Source organism: Antechinus flavipes, chromosome 3 (assembly GCF_016432865.1).
Source record: "Antechinus flavipes isolate AdamAnt ecotype Samford, QLD, Australia chromosome 3, AdamAnt_v2, whole genome shotgun sequence".
In the NCBI taxonomy this organism is placed as follows: Eukaryota; Metazoa; Chordata; class Mammalia; order Dasyuromorphia; family Dasyuridae; genus Antechinus; species Antechinus flavipes.
The window spans coordinates 69,294,235-69,306,996 of NC_067400.1; the positions used below are offsets into that span (position 1 = coordinate 69,294,235).

The following is a 12,762-nucleotide window of genomic DNA, read 5'->3' on the forward strand; positions in this document are numbered from 1 at the left end:
TAAAGTTTCTTTAATTTTATGGAATAATTTCCCTCCTGTCTGCTCATATAAGTGGCACCAAAAGTACATGAAGGATATCAAAATCATGTAGTTTACTGAGAACAAGTCGATATAAGTGCAGTTAAAGATGAATTATTTACCTTATAGTAATTGGAATGAAGTTCTCTTGCAAAATGGATTATTTAGGCAATTCCCTAATATTACAGAAAGCTTTTCATCTTTGAAAGTAATATATCGTTTAATGTATTATTTTTTAAATGAATTTCTGACTCTTAAAATTTAACCCATGCATTTCTCTTTGAATTTTTTTGTAAATAGTATTTTACTTTTCCAATTACATGTAAAGAGTTTTCAACAGTCATTTTTATAAAAATTTGAGTTATAAATTTTTCTCCTTTCCCCCCTTCTTTTCCTATTCCCCAAGAAATATGATATAGAATATACATGCACAATCATAGAAACATATTTCCACATTAGGAAATGTTGTGAAAAAAGAAACAGATTAAAAGAGAAAAGCCATACATTCAAAAACTATAAAGTGAAAATAATTTGTTTCAATCTGCAATCAGACTCCATGGTTCTTTCTCTATATATGAATAGCAGTTTTTGTCAAGATATTTGGAACTGTTTTGATCACTATACTGCTAAGAAGAGCTAAGTCAATTATAGTTGACCACTGCACAGTGTTACTGTTATTGTGTACAATGTTTTACTGATTTTGCTCACTTCACTCATCATCAATTCATCTAAGTCTTTCCAGGTTTTTTGAAATCTCCCTGCTCATCATTTTTATGTCATAATAGTAGTCTATTCCATTCATATAACATAATTTGTTCAGCTTTTCTCCAGCTGATGGAGATCCCTTCAATTTTCAATTCTATAAAACCACAAAAAGAACTACTATAAACATTTTATGTGCATGTAGGTCCTTTTACTTTTTTATGATCTTTTGGGCATACAGACCTAGTAGTGGTATTGCTGGATCAAAAGATATGCACCTTTTTATTGTTCCTTGGGCATAGTTTCAAATTACTCTCCAGAATGTTAAATCAGTTCACAAATCCACCAATAATACATGTATCCCAATTTTCCCACATCTTCTCCAACATTTATCATTTTCCCTTTCTGTTACATTAACTATTTTGATACATGTGACCTGGTACCTCAAAGTTAATTTGTATTTCTCTTATCAATGATGATTTAAAGCATTTTTATGTGCCTCTATTTAGCTTTAATTTCTTCATCTGAAAACTACCTGTCCATATTTTTAACTATTTATCAATTAGGGAATGACTTGTATTCTTATAAATTTAGGTATATATAGTTGGCTCTATAAATTTTATTTTGGTAATTTGGTATGGCACTAGAGAAATGAATTAATTTAAGTAGAATTTTCATTTTGATGATATTAGTGTGGCTAACCAAGAACATGATACTTTTCCAATTATATAGATCTAACTTTAAAGTGTTTTTGGGATTATGTTCATTTAGTTTCTGGGTTTGTCTTGGCAAGTAGACTCCTAAATATTTTATACTGTTAATAGCTATTTTAAATAAAATTTATCTATTTTTTGCTGCTGAGCTTTGTTGATAATATATAGAAATGGTGATTTATGTAGGTTTATTTTATATCCAGTACCTTTGCTAGTTATTAATTCTTTTAATTAAACCATTTCAAGAGACTTTTTATTTGATTTTCTACAATTTTCTAAGTATACCATCCTTTCATCTACAAAGAGTGATAGTTTTCTTGCTTATTGTCTAGTCTAATTGGTTGAATCTATTTTCTTCTCTTATTGCTAAAGCTAAAATTTCTAGTACAGTATTGAATAATAGTGGTAACAATTGGCATCCTAGTTTCACCCCTGATCTTATTGGGAAGGCTTCCAGCTTATTCCCATTATACTTGCTGATGGTTTTAAATAGATTCTACTTATCATTTTCAAGAAAATTCCATCAATTCCTATGTTCTATAGTGTTTTCCAAAATAGGAATGAATGCTATATTTTGTAAAGAAGCTTTTTTTTTGTATTTATTGAAGTAATCATATTATTTCTGTTGGTTTTGTTATGGATATGGACAATTATGCTAATAGTTTTCCTAACAGGGTACCAACCCTGTATTGTTGGTGTAAATTATACTGGATCATAGTGTATAATTCTGGTGATACATTGCTGTAATCTTTTTGTTAATATTTTATTTAAATTTTTCACGTTGATATTTACTAGGGAAATTGTTCTGTAATTTTCTCTGTTTTGTTTTTCCTGGATTAAGTATCAGTACCATATTTGTGTTATAGAAGGCATAAAAAGAATTCCTTCTACCCCTGTTTTCCCAAATAGTTTATATAGTATTGATATTAATTGTTCTTTGAATATTTGGTAGAATTCACTTATAAATCCATCTAGCCCTGAAGATTTTTTTCTTAGGGCATTCATTGATAACCTGTTAAATTTATTTTTCTAAAATAAGAATATTTAAGTATTTAATTTCTGCTTCTGTCAATTTATTTTTATAATTTCTATTTTTGTAAATATTAATCCATTTTATTTAGCTTGTCAAATTTATTGACATACAATTGGACAAAATACCTCCTAAATATTGATTTAATTTCTTATTCATTGCAAGTGAATCCATCCTTTTCATTTTTGATACTGACAATTTTGGTTTTCTTTTTTTCTTTGATCAAATTAACCAGAGGTTCATCTATTTTATTGTGTTTTTTAAAAAATAAAACCTGCTCAGTTGTATTTATTAGTTCAATAACTTTGAATTTTCTTATTCTGTGAGTTTGAGAATTTCTATTTTGGTGTTTAATTTGGAATTTTTAACATTCTTTTTTACTTTTTTTTTACATGGTGCTTTGTTCTTTATCTGTTTTATTTATATAAGTATTTAAAGATATAAAATTTCCCTAAGTACTGCTTTGGCTGCCTCTCACAAATTTTAGTATGTTATCTCATTATTGTCATTCTCTTTGTTGAAATTATTTATTACTTCTATGGTTTTTTGACCCACTCAATTTTTAGAATTAGATTATTTAGCTTCCAATTAATTTTAAATCTATCTTTCCATGGTTTTTTATTATCTGTAATTTTAACTGCATCATGATCTAAAAGGATGCAATGAATATTTCTGCCTTTCTTAATTTGATTGTGAGGTTTCTATGCCCTATAACATTATTATTTGTGTGTGTGTAGGTACCACTGAGAAACTGATATATCCCTTTCTATCCCCATTCAGTTTTTTCATAACTAAACTTTCCAAAATTCTATTCATCTCCTTAACTTCTTTTTATTTTATGGTTAGATTTATCAAGTTCTGAGAGGGAAAAGTTGGAGTCCCTCACTAACATAATTTTGTGTTTCATTTCTTTCTGTAACTCACTTAACTTCTCTTCTAAGAATTTAATACAGAGGCAGTTAGGTGGTGCAGTGTATAGGACATCAGCCCTGAAGTCAGGGGGACCTGAGTTCAAATCTGACCTCAGATACGTGATACTTCCTAGTTGTGTGACCCTGGGTAAGTCACTTAACCTCAAATATCTCAGAAAAAAATTTAGTGCATATATGTTTTGCATTCATATTGCTTCATTGTTTCTATGGTGTCTCTTAGCAAGATATTATTTTCTTTCCTGTCTCTTTTAATCAGATTAATTTTTGCTTTTGCTTCATCTGAGATCAGGAGTACTACCCCTGATATTTTACTCCCTGCTATTTTAATCCAGATGAAACATAATATCTTTTGCTCTAGTATACCTTTACTCTGTGTGTGTCTCTCTGCCTCAAATGTCTTTCTTGTAAACAACTTATTATAGGATTCTTATTTTTAATCCACTGTTACCTGCTTCTGTTTTATGGGAAAGTTCATCCCATTCTTATACACAGGTATAATTATTGTGTATTTCCATTTTTCCTGCTTATAATTTTCCTCTCTTTCCTTTCATCCTGTCCCTTCTGTCCCTTCTCACCAATACTTTGTTTCTGACCACTGCCTCCCTCAATCTTTCTTCCCTTCTGCCACTCTCTCTTTTTTCTTTTCCCTTTTCCCTCCTATTTCCCTTTAAGATACATAAATTTCTTTCTCCAATTGAGTATATATGTTATTCCCTCTTCGAATAAAATCCAATGAGAGTAAGGTTCAAACACTTCCTTCCTTCTTTCCTTTTTCTGTAATAAGTCATTCATGCCTCTTCATGTGATATAACTTACCTCATTCGGCCTCCCCCTTTCCCCTTCTCCCAATACAATTATTTTTCATCCTTTAATTAATTTTTTAAGTCAGCACATCAAAGTCAACTTATCAGTTATCCTTGAAAAGCAGAATTGGGCAAACAGAAAATTTGTCCACTGGTTCTAGTATACCAGGACAATTTTCTTCAATAATTTCTTGAAATATGCTCTCCAGGTGCTCCTTTGGATTATGCCTTTCAGATAATTCAATGATCCTTAAATTGTCCCTCCTGGATCTATTTTCCAAATCAGTTGTTTTTTCCAGTGAAGTATTTTACATTTTCTTCTATTTTTCGTCTTTTAAAAATTTTGTTTGAGTTGATTCTTGATGCCTATAGAATTACGTTCTTTGTTTAGCTTTTTTACCTGCTTTTGCATTTGGCCAAGTCTATATTTAAAGGAGTTGATTTCTTCAATAGAATTTTTTTTCCCATTTGGGCAATTCTATTTTTTAGAGAGTTGATTTTTAAGTTAATTTTTGTTTTTCCTTTTCAAAGTTGTTGATTTTTTTCATAATTATCTTGTATGATTCTAATTGCTTTTCCCAATTTTTCTTCTACCTGTATTATTGATTTTTAAAATCTTTTTTGTTATCTTTCAAAAGGATTGTTTGGGCTTGAGACCTAATTCATATTCTCAGTTGAGGCTTTGCATATAGGAATTTTGACATTGTTGTCCTCTTCAGAGTTTATGTTTTGATCTTTCCTGTTGTCATAGTAGTTTTTTATGCTCAGTGCACTTTTGGTTTCTTTGCTTATTTTTTTTTTCAAGTCAAATTCTTCTCCTGGGGCACAGAAGACCCAGACTATCTCATGCTTCTTGCACTGGGGATCAGGGGTCTGTTCATTGCATTTCTGTGCTAGGGTCTGTGGAGAAGCCATCTTGCTGTGTGTGAGGATGGCCTAGCCTAGTTGTGCCTGTTATGCTCTAGATTCTGGGCCTGGCATTTTGCCTGCTGCAGTAAGGCTGCATGCTTCATAGTCAGCATTGTAGCCTGCTGAACTTAGACCATGGGGCTTTGGTTGCTGATCTATGCTGTGGCTAGCTGCCTACCACTAACTTGCCTGCACATTTATGTGCACTAGGTTGTTCTACCCTTTTGCCCCAATGAGACAGACCTTTCATCAAGTCCTTCTAAATTATCTTGGGCTGATAATTGTTTCATTCTATCTTTTGGGGGATTCTGTTACTCCAGAATTCTTTTAGACTTGACTTTAACATACTTTCTAAGGGAAGTTGTAGAGTGCTTAGACAATGTCCTGGCTTCTCTACACCATCTTGGTTTACCCCAACCCTTGTTTTTCAAAAGTACTTTAAATTATAATACCACAAGGTCAGGTCCTTAGCATGGAATTGAAGATACTTTTGAATCTTGCCTCTCTATCTATTATTTTAAAGTTTTCCTCCCAAACCAGAATGGCTATATATTTACTCTGCGCTGCCCTCTCGCCCCCAATCTGGCCATGCCTTTGCAGACTACTCTTGCTTAAAATGACATTCATATCTTCTCTGGTTAATTAGTCTTACTGAACAGCTCTGAATTATAGCATTCATTTGCATTGTGCAATGAGTAGAATGCTGAGCCTGGAGTCAAAAAGATTCATCTTTGTGAGTTCAAATCTACCCTTAGATACTAGCTGTATGACCCTGAGTAAGTGACTTATTCATGTTTGCCTTAGTTCTTCATCTGTAAAATGAGCTGGAGAAAGAAATGGCAAACATTCCTGTATCTTTGCTGATAAAATCACAAACGGGGTCATGAAGAGTGGAACAAAACAGAATAAGAAATGTAGCAGGAACTGTCCAGGGCTCTGAAGTTGCAAATAAAATTGAAATAACTGTTTGTCCTTAAGGATTTTGCGTCCTGCTAGAATCAGGGAAGGAGAAAACAACATAAGCACAGAAAAGAGTTTACATAAAAAACAGACTAGATACAAATTTATTTGTTATGCATACAATGTCTGATTAGCTGTCTTTTTATGTATACAAACTTTGAGTTCCCCTTTAGTGGCCAATGGGGTAGCTGTGGGGGAAAAACACTTTGACTGATTTATTGATCATGGCTGATTAGTTAGATATGAAAGATACTGTGTTTACACATTCTCTATTTTTTATATCAGGTAAATTGTAAACTTTAGAACAGAGTAGGCTCTGTTTTTGACTTTGCAACTTCAAGATATAACATGTTGCCTAGCACATCATAAGAACTTAAAATGCTTATTAAATGAATTAAAATATTCATTCATTCATTCAAAAATTCAAATTTCTTTATGTTAGCTATAGCATATTACCGTATTTCAGTTTTCAGTGAGCTTCCTTTTGCCAAATTTCCCTTGCTCTAATACTTGGTTTCATTAGTATGCATGCTCAAACCACTAAGACAGGATTACCACCTTTCCAATGTCCAAACAAACAACTTAATGAATTTCTAAAATGGTAAATCATTCACCACCTAGCAATAATTAGCCTCTATACATTTAGTGAGATTGTTTTTTGGATAACAAATACCCAATCAACTGCCAGGTGTAGAGTCAGCATTTTTCCAGTGCTCAGAATTTGTACTACATTGGCACTGTACTAAGCCTTTGAGAATCCGAGCCATCATAGACCATAGTGAGGCACATCATAGTGAGACTTTGTTAGTGGAAGATCTGACATACTGAAACTAAGATGAACTTCTTTTATACTTTATTGGGTTACAGTAAACTTGAGGTATTGTGGTTAGATCTGTGTTGTATATAGTTAGGAAAATCTATAATAACCTCCTTGTCAATGCTTACCACACCATTTTATCTGGGTAAGTAGTTAGCTGAAGCAGTTAAATCTTATATTAGAAAGTTATGTATCCATTGTCTGACCAATATCTACTACTTTACTAATGCACAAGGATCTCTTCATTGATGGTTTAAAAGGACATGACAAATGTAGTTTCCTGGTTTTAACAGGATGTTTTAGACATTTTAGTAGGTGTATAGAAATAGAATTTCTTTTAATGTATAAAGAGAAATTGCTTGGTGTGCTATTGAGGCTACTTAAAATTTCATAATATAACATATTAGTCTGTCACTTCCTGAAAGATACAGACCCTTGAAGAGTCTGAAGAACTAGTTTTTATATGACAGAATAATAAAGATGTCATCTTCCCCTGCTGCCCTGTTTTGGAATGTCATTTTTCACAGCAGGGAAAATTAATGCATTTCAAAATATATAAAATATAGAAAACATACATCAACTACTATTGTATTTTTAATGGAAATATCGTGCAAATCATAATTTTAATCAAAATCTGTGAATGAGCTTTTCTCTTTTTATTTACTTTATTCTCTATACTACTCAGCATTATATTAAGTACTCTTTAGAGGCATGGGATATTTTTCATTTCCTTTAAAAAATGTAGAGCCACATTTTCTATGGCTTATCTCAATTTTGTTACTCCTAGTGTTGACAAAGAAACTTCAAGCTGGAACCATTAGATGTCACATTTGAATGATAACTTCAAATCAGTTAAAATGGCAGCCATTTGTCATGGGTTATTATTAGCAAGTAAAGATGTTATCAAGGTCTTCCCAAATGATAGTTGACTGTGACATTTGATGGGAAAGAAGATATCATCTCTGAACTATGAACAGTTAAATATCAAAAATTTAGGTTTAAACAAATTTTACCATCTGGTCAAGGCAGGATGGGAAACTTGAAATCAAAACAAATAGGAATGAACAGGAAAGAATAAAAGAAAAAGAGTTAAGTGATAAAACAAAAAGTTTCCTCATTAATGTTATGCAAATTTGTTACATAATTACAATATTATATTTCTATTTGAACTATTTTAAAATGTCTATGAACTTTTACATAATAATAATATTATCTCTATATAAATATATAAATGTTTATAAAGCACTTTGCAATTATCTCATTTTATCTTCACAACAACCCTGGAAGGGAGTTGCTATGATTGATCCCATTTCATCATTAAGGAAACTGAAGCAGATAGTGGTAAAGTGTTTTGTCCAGGATCATTGAGCTAATAAGTGTCTGATACAATCTGACATCAGATCTTCTGGAATCTTAATCTATCCAGAGCAAAATTACTTCCTCCTTTAGAATTTTAATCCTATAACTACATAAACATAATTAAGGAAACTAGGATAGAGCCTCACATCATGCTGTGGATGCCCTGTGGAAGACTGATGAAAAGGAGTGGACAAAAATGTCATAGGGTAAGAAGAATTGATGATCTGGGATCTAGCCCATGGAAGCCCTTACTGAAGAAATGTTGAGGTTAATATTAAGATGTTATCTGGAGAAAGCAAGCATCTCAATGGACTCTGCATTAAGAATCATCTTAGGATGATCTGTCCCCAAATTATTCTAACTTGTTCACATCTCACAAAACCAAACCAAACCAAACCAAAAACCACATTATGCATCACAATTTTAGAGCACAAAAGCACAGTTCCCTTGGGCAAGAGGCTATCATTCACCATGACATCTACTCTTTGGAGAACAAATCCCAAGTGGAACTGATAGAGAGGGATAAGGAAGGCATTTCCTCAGTGTCCCAGAGAAGCAGGAGAATTTTATAAACTCACTCTATTTTTTAGAGAGCAAAGAAACATGAGAAGTTTGAGAAGTAATCAATTTATTAAATAGAAGATAGAATGACTGAAAAAGAAATAAGAAAGATTAGAACTTAAAGAGTGGCAATAAAGGATATTAAATTAACTCACAAGGACACAGGTAAGAAATAATTATAGGAAAAAAATAATAGGCAACTAAATATTTAACAAATTTGCATAACATCAATATATATTGTGTTGGGTTTGTGATAAGGGAGACATGAATTCAAATCCTGCCTCAAACAGTAGCTGAGTGACCTTGAGCAAATAATTTAATCTCTTTTAGGCTCACTTTCGTCATATATAAAATGGGCATACTAATTGCACCTCCATTCTATCATAATTTGTGAAGAATAAATGAGGTAACATAAGTCAAAACACTCTGTAAACTTTAAATTGCTTTGTAAATACTAGATAGCAATTATCAATTTTTTTTGTTTTTTGTTTACATTTCCCACTCTCACTCAGTTAAGAATAATTTCTTGAACCAACTCTGAGTGTTTAGCAGTTGGGATATTAGGAGTCTGGGGATTATAACACTAGAAATATATTTGCTATACATACATGCACATATGAAAAATAGAGAATCAAAGAAGGAATCTATTCATAAGACAGTGAAAAAAGTGAGCTACTAAACACTGAGTAGAGAGATGCTTATAGCCATTTGGAGTTCATGGGAAAGTTTTTGCTGCCTATAAATCGTGAGTTGGGTTTTGAAAGTGAAGGGAATGAACTGAAGGGTAGAAAGAAGTGGTTATTCTGGAGGGAAGCCCCCACGAGCAAAGGCTTTAGAACTATCTGCTCTTTTCAAAGAAGTAAAACACAAGCTGAAAGGAAAATTACCCCTCCAAAACAGTGCCTCGAATTGCTTGTCTGCTTAAAAACAAATCAACCTGGCTGACACTGTTTGTGTTGACCTTGTTAAAGATATTTGCATGGAGAATGAAGATGAGACTGAAAAGGGCTGTCTGAGAGGTGGGCCTGGCTGTCACTTCACTCAAGGTGACTCCACATTGATAGAATACCCACAGCAGCAAATCGTGAAACAGATTCTAATGTTTCCTTCTCATTTTCACGTAGGAATTTGACTTAGCTGGGAGCTGTCACATTCTTCAGCATTGCGATTTGCTGACTCACAATATGAACAACTGAAAGATATTTGTAATAGGCAGGCATATATCATAGAGGAATAGTTTTAATTCACTGATTAATATGGAATTGTTGGCAACTGTTCTATTGTGACAGTTGTAGAGTGTTAAAGAAATTTTATTGGCTGGGAGAGTTTGAGACTCCCTAGGATACTCACTACAACTCTATCTACTATCACAGGGAGACTGATTTTTAGGATAAATGCATTTGCATCAACTTCAGAATATGCTTTTCTGGACAATAGATGTCCTGCTTTTGGAATACAAAAAGGAGGATAATTAATCAATGGGATTCCATGAAAATGCTAGAGTTTAAGAAGATTGTTTCAAATTGCCCCAGAATGCCTTTATAAAAAATGAAGTTGATGCGAAACTTACCAGATCGTCAGATTTTTTCATTTTAGTTATGTTTGAAATTGATATCAGTACCAGAGTGGGATCTTGCATTTAGAGACTGCTTTCTATGAGTTTGGGAGAGATTAAGAAATATACTTGAATGACATTTTCTATTTTTCTTGTCCTGAAGCATAGATTTAAGGGATAGGGGGAATGGGAAAGGTATGTATTTTCAATCAATTTTGATTTGCTATTTGATATTTGGTTAGGAATATTACTGATAGACATTTTATAATGTCATATGTAGTTACAAACTATCTAATTTAGTAGATGTACCTCATTGTTCATTAAACTAGTATATTCCCAAGAAAGGAGTTAATTGAGTGAACTTGCTCTAGTCCTTCCATTAAGTTATCTTCAGAGAAAAATTTCCTCATTCCTTTTAGAAGAGAGTACCAGAGACCAGTCTACTGTGTGACAGTACTCATTAGCAAGCCAATGGAACACTCAATATTCCCCCTCAGAGAGCCTGAAACAAAATCAGAGCTTATTAGCAACTAATCTTCAGTGGCTATAGAAGCATCCTCCAGACCACCCAGTCCATGCCTTTTCTCTTTAAAGACTGCCTTTAATATTTTTTCTCACCATTTAAAAATTTTTTTCAATTAAAGTAAATTGATTCTTAATACATTTAATTAATTCTTTAACAGCATGCAGGGCAATGAGATACATGCCATTTCCCTGATCATTTATTTTCTTTGAAAGTAATTATGCTGAATTTAACCTATGATCCATGTCTCTTTCTCCCATTTTCCCTGATGCTTAAAAAAGTAAACAGAATTGTAAAGGGACATAATAAACACTGTCAACTTGAAAGGTAATGGGGAGTATCTGTGAGATAGGGAAATTCAGAAATGGCATGGTCCTAAAGAGGAATTGTTTGAGAAAACATTGGATAAAAGGTTTTCAGGTGTAAAATCTATTCTCCAGGCTTGTTTGTAATTGTATTAACTCCTTTATGCCCAAAATACATTTATCTGTAAGGATTACCAACATAAACCAAGATAACTTTTAATTAGTGAATCAAAAATGTTAAAAAAAATCCTAAAGAGGTATGTACCTACCAAGAACTAAGAAATTTAGGCACTGAAATATAAAAAACAAATAATGGGTCCTTTTCTCTAAGAAGTGATTCTTAACCTGGATTATATAAACTTGGAAAAGTATTTTGATAACTATTATTTCAGTATAATTGGTTTCCATTGTAATCTTAGGCCTTTTGTTTAATTCATTTAAAAACATAATTCTGGGAAGGGCCCTAAAGGCTTTAGAAGATTGCTAAAGGACTTCTGAATATTAAAGTGAAGAATCCCTCATCTAAGATCTTATATTCTTAATTTACAAAAAAATTTAAAATGTTAGAAGATAATATTGTATGTGACTCATGAAAAAAATTAAAAAGCAATTTATGTGAAGATTCTGTGTTTTAGGAACATCAGACTATATACCTTCAATGAAGGAGTCCACCGTTATCTCCAATATCCAGAGGAATGTAAACTCTTGCAGGGCAGGAATAGCTTGTTTATCCTTTTTTGCCTGGTAATAACACAGTGTTATGTAGCTAATATGTGCTAAATAAATGTCTGTTGAATTAAGTTTATTCAGGCCACTACTGAAGCTACAAGAATTTCAGCCACGTGCTTCAGAAACACAAAGTGGCCCCTGCTAAGAGCTTGATGTGAAGGCTGCAGGCGATTCTCCCAATGTACACATTGCCAGAGATAGTGTTGTCTGTGGTAGCCTGTCCAGGGGCAATAATGGCTTTGTTAGTGACAGGTCCCATGGTTTTAGGAGCAAAAGTTTCACCACTGACTCTACTGTTTTATATATAGGGGCTCTAGTGAAAGTTCCAGTGGCTTCCAAAAATGATCACTTTTTTTGGTGGCACTATCAGGAGTGACAGTGAGTTGTAGGGCAGGCATTCCTAGTGATTTCTGCAAGATTAATCTTGTAGATTATAAGATGATTTAGGATCTTCAACAATGATGACTTCAGCAGAAGAGCTTCAGAGAAATCATCCAGAACTGAATTTGAAAACTCCCATCTTCCCCTCATCCCACTTTTTTAGAATAATTGTGGTGTTTGGAAAAGAAAATTGGTGGAACCAGGAAAATTTAGATCTTAATCTCACCTCTTATATCTACTGGCTGTGTGACATGGTCTCTTAGGGGCTGGGAAATCCTCAAATGCAATCATCTCTAGGTAAGTTTCTTCACCTAGAACCGCTGAATATCAATGAAATCACATATCCAGTACCTTCCCATCCTCTTTTACTTAGAAACAAAGTAGGCTTAATAAGGCTATTAGTATATTAAGGCAAGTCAGACATTTATATGACAAAGAGGTTTTTATAAAGGTCCAAAGACCTAG

The 12,762-nt window shown here is 32.9% G+C and overlaps 1 protein-coding gene across 1 annotated transcript in view; it reads right to left on the minus strand.

The window, feature by feature from the left end:
* Positions 1-12,762, minus strand: part of SPAG16 (sperm associated antigen 16) — a 1,154,057-nt gene that overhangs the window by 77,844 nt on the left and 1,063,451 nt on the right. The gene's annotated exons all lie outside the window — the stretch shown is intronic.